Source organism: Tigriopus californicus, chromosome 12 (assembly GCF_007210705.1).
Source record: "Tigriopus californicus strain San Diego chromosome 12, Tcal_SD_v2.1, whole genome shotgun sequence".
Classification (NCBI taxonomy): domain Eukaryota; kingdom Metazoa; phylum Arthropoda; class Copepoda; order Harpacticoida; family Harpacticidae; genus Tigriopus; species Tigriopus californicus.
Window position 1 is genome coordinate 17,200,688 of NC_081451.1, and position 4,503 is coordinate 17,205,190.

The following is a 4,503-nucleotide window of genomic DNA, read 5'->3' on the forward strand; positions in this document are numbered from 1 at the left end:
AAAATAGGGTTCGGAAAGATTTTGTTTAAAGGTTAAATTAAGTTTTCAACTAATACGGTCATTTTTAGGCAAAAAAACCATCTCACTCATTTCAACCATAAAATAACTTAAAACCGAGGATTTCAGGGGAAATTCAAGGATATCGGTCAAAATTTAGGGTAAATTTAAGCAAAATAAGTGAAGGAAGTTTAGGTCTACCTTAGGTAGCAATGCTTGTCCCCGTTCAATGATTTGTTTGACGTTGATCCCCCCAGCTTTCATTAAGAGTAACTGTTGAGCAAAAAGAGGCATACTACAAGTGATCTAAATGCTGTTGTCTGATGGCAATTGGTAACCCTCCCATCGTTTGTGGCCAAAATAATGTTCAAAAACGTAAATAAACGCAATTTTGAGGTCAGAACTAAAAGAAAGGGCCTGCTTCGGTGTCCATCCTCAAACCATTAGTGAGTGGAGTATTTCATGCAAGACAGCGACCCCCTTCATGGCAGACCGGACCAAGATCTGGGATTACAGGAGTTAGTCTTCAAACGTCCAAAATGCAGAGGGTCATTACCAATCCTCATTAGACTAAAGCTGGATCATTCATGGTTAGGTGGAAGGTTTTTCAATAGACCCTTTTCACGAAAAATTGAGACTCAAAATGATCAAGCAATTCTTTGAGGGCGGGGGAAGGATTTTCAGGATTTCATGTTCAAAACCAACGATCTGCTGATGACTAACAAGAGGCTGAGGGAACTGGGTGAGCCTTTCGGTGTCCATCCTCGAACCATTGAAGAGTAGATAACTTGATACAAGAACGGTGAATCCCTTCATGACAGACCGGACTAAGGGCAAAGATCTGGGGTTAAGAGAGTCAAGTCTTTAGATGGCCGAAAGTTAGATTTCCTTTCAAAAGCCTTTCCCAGATATTACCTTTCGACTAAAATTGGATCATTCATAGTTCAATGTAAGGTTTGCCAATAGTCCCTTTCAAGGGAAATGATGCTTTTCATTGAGGAGTCTTCATATAAATCTAATGTTTACTGATGCAAAGGCAAAACTCAATCCAAAGAGCAAGAACATCATGATAGACAATGATTAAGTAATTTTGACCTTAAAAATAAAAACCATTATTCTTAAATAACTGAAAAAAACAGCTTTTTTCTCCTTTTTATAACTTGATTTTACGTTGTCGGAACTTATTCTGGCGGATTTCTATAACTTAAAAACAAATATCTAGACCATTATCAAAAATCATTTTTCCGACCCTTACTGATGAATAGACCTCGGAAAAAGTTCAAGTGTGAAAAAAAACTTTTTTAACCTCTTTGGCCCTTTTGGTAGAGATGTTTTTTTTCACACTTTTTTAACCGCTTTTCCACCTTCTTTATTCTTTTCCCACAAATTGTCTGCTTATTCTTTACCGTTTTATGACTTTTGCTTTTATTTGGGTCCTTTTCTGCTTCCATTTTAATTTCTTGTTCCTTTTTGGGGACCTTTTTATTTAGTTCTGTGGAGAAGTTTCAAATGAAGGGATTAAATCCTTGCCCAGAACCTTTTTGCAATTTTCTGTTGGTTTTGGTATTCACTGGTTTTACTAACCGCTGCAAAGATTGTAATTCCCGTTACAATTGAAATGAGAAATTATGATTTGTCTAGATGTTGCTACTTAAATTTTATACACTAATTGGTCTACCAACAACTTTGAAAATACAAAAAAGATCCCTGTTTTCAGTTTGGAAAAGTATGCAAAAAATCGAGAGCTGCAGTTGAGCTACATCTGTCGTCATGGGTCGTCCGACTTAAAATTTAAGTCAGACTTGGACAAGCTTTTGACCAAAATTCCTGATCAACCCTACATATAAGGGCTAAACAGACCTGCCCACTCTAATTCGTTGGTAGATCAGATATTATATGAAGTTAAATAAGTGATTATGTTTTCGTCTTGAACTGGTGGGGATGCCGTTCCCAATAGCGTTATGGAAGTCCGCAAAAAATAAGAACAAATTCTTGTGAACTCAGTCGATTGTCTGCTAAATACAGATGGGTGCCTAGATTGTGTAACATAAAAACCAGCAAAAAGGCCAAAAGGGGCTAAAAAGACCTATTACCCATCGAAACAATTCTATTTGCATTATTGCAACTTCTTTTTGCATTTTTACATTTTTGTTTTGCGTATTTTCACACTTTCGGTTAGGCTAGATTTGGTTTGTTTTATTCACGGGCTTTTCTAACCGCTCCAAGCAATGCAATTGCAGTACTAGTGAAATGAAAGGTCGTATTTCGTCTGTTTTCTACCTTTTCAACTTTGTATGATGTTTGTTTGATCTACCAACAAATTTGGGTTGGCAGACCGACCTAGTCCTTGAATGCAAAGTTGATCAGGAATTTTAGTCGAAAACTTGTCCAAGTCTGATTTTCATACTCGTAAATCATGCTACTGGATCAACACACATACCCATTACGAATATTTGAGGGCTGCGAATTTATCAATAAAGGAAACCCAAGACAATAGAAACGTGGACTTCATTGTTTGAACTAACCTGGATTCTCGAGGGCTTGAAGGTGCCCAACCTTTTTAGTCTCTCCCAATACGAGAGCTCTCTCAATCCTGTGATGTTCCTAGTGAAACATTTTTGGACTTGTTCGACCTTTTGCAAACCTGCTGAACTCATTGGAGCCCAAATGGGCGATGCATATTCAAGATGTGGCTGGACAATCGACTTGTACAGAGTTAGCATCGTGATGCCATCTCTGGAATTAAACGTGCGATATATCCAACCACATGTTTGAAAAGCTTCACCCACCTTCAAGTGGATACACTCATCGAACTTTCCATTATCTTGGAGGACTTTATCTAAAGTTTGTGGTAGGTATTGCCAGATATCCGGTTGTTTGGTTCAGGTATTAGATCAAACCAATTCTTACTTAGGTTGCTGAGAGTGATGTGGCATTGAAAGGAATTAATGACCTTTGTGTCACCGCCATTATTGTTTATTGTTTATTGATTATTGATCACCCGCTCACGCATCAAAAGATGAAAAAAGTGCAGGGTATTGTAAAAGAGGTCAATGAATGAAAATCAAAGGAGAGAAAAGACAAGAACTGTGGCATTAAGTCTGAACAGGTTCAAGTTACAAGCGTCGGTCGTTTTAAATGTTTAAGTGAGAACGTCTGGCGCACTTGGCTGGGTAGACGATTCCACATTGCGGGGACTCGACCAAAGAAGAACCAAGGTCTGCAATGAGACCTGGCAAACGGCACCTCTAAATTGAATGAACTTGTAGATTTTGTTATCCGAGTATCGCATCTGAATGATAAAGTGCATCCCCGTCCCAAACAGGATACAGTTTGGCGCTTATCAACATTTTGGAGCAATTTGAAAGCATAGGTCAGATCTAAGTTCTGTCGTCTCTCTTCCAGAGACACAAGACCGAGACGTCCAAGGCGATCTGTTTAGTCCAGGTTCAAAGTTCCAGACAGAATTTTCGTAAAATTTGCGTTGAACGGATTCAATTCGTCGATTGTCATGTTTAAACCTCGGTGACCACACTTGTGATGAAAATTCAAGCATTGGGCACACGTATACGTTAAAAAGTCGGACGAGGACGTCCGGTTCACGAGTCAGAAAGTTTCTTCGAATCATCCCAAGCATAGCATTGGCCTTATTAGCTATTTTTGAATAATGTTCACGGAACAACAGATTGTTGTCAAAGGTCACTCCTAAGTCCCGATGAGATGTCACCTCGTCAATGGCCACGTTATTAATGGTGTATGGTGACCTTTGATCCACTGATCCATTTCCGAACCTCAATATTTTGCACTTTGTCACATTAAATTTCATCCTGTTCCTGGTAGCCCATCTTGTCATCTCATCAAGGTCTCGTTGAAGAAAGAGCTCATCCAAGAGTGTATTGATCACTCTAGCTATTTTTGCATTATCTGCAAACTTCCAAACTGCAGACCCATTCTGACCGATTGGCGATCCCATGTCATTGATGAAAACCAAGAAGAGAGTTGGTCCCAGAACACTTCCCTGAGGAACGCCCGAAGGAACGCCGACCCACCCCGAAGCAGATCCATTCAGGGTTACACGTTGTAGACTACCCCGGAGCCACTCTCCAATCCAGGCCCCAACACTCCCCCGGATTCCAGAACTGCGCAACTTATGCAAGAGAATATCGTGGTTCACTTTGTCAAAGGCTTTAGCAAAGTCAACAAATATTGCGTCCGTACGCTTTCCCAGCTCAAGTGCTTCCGAAGTAGTATCTTGGAAATGGGAGAGATTGGTGGTGCACGACATTCCTTTGCGGAAGCCGTGTTGGTCTGGTGAAAAGAAAGAAGTCTTCTCTAAGTGTCTCATCACGTTGTCTTTGATTAAAGACTCCATGACTTTAGAGCAAACGCACGTTAGAGAAATAGGTCGGTAGTTGTTGGGCGATTTCACGTCCCCAGATTTGTGTAGTGGAAACACGTTTGCTGACTTCCACTCGGCAGGCAGTTCACCAAACGTCTGCTGAAGCT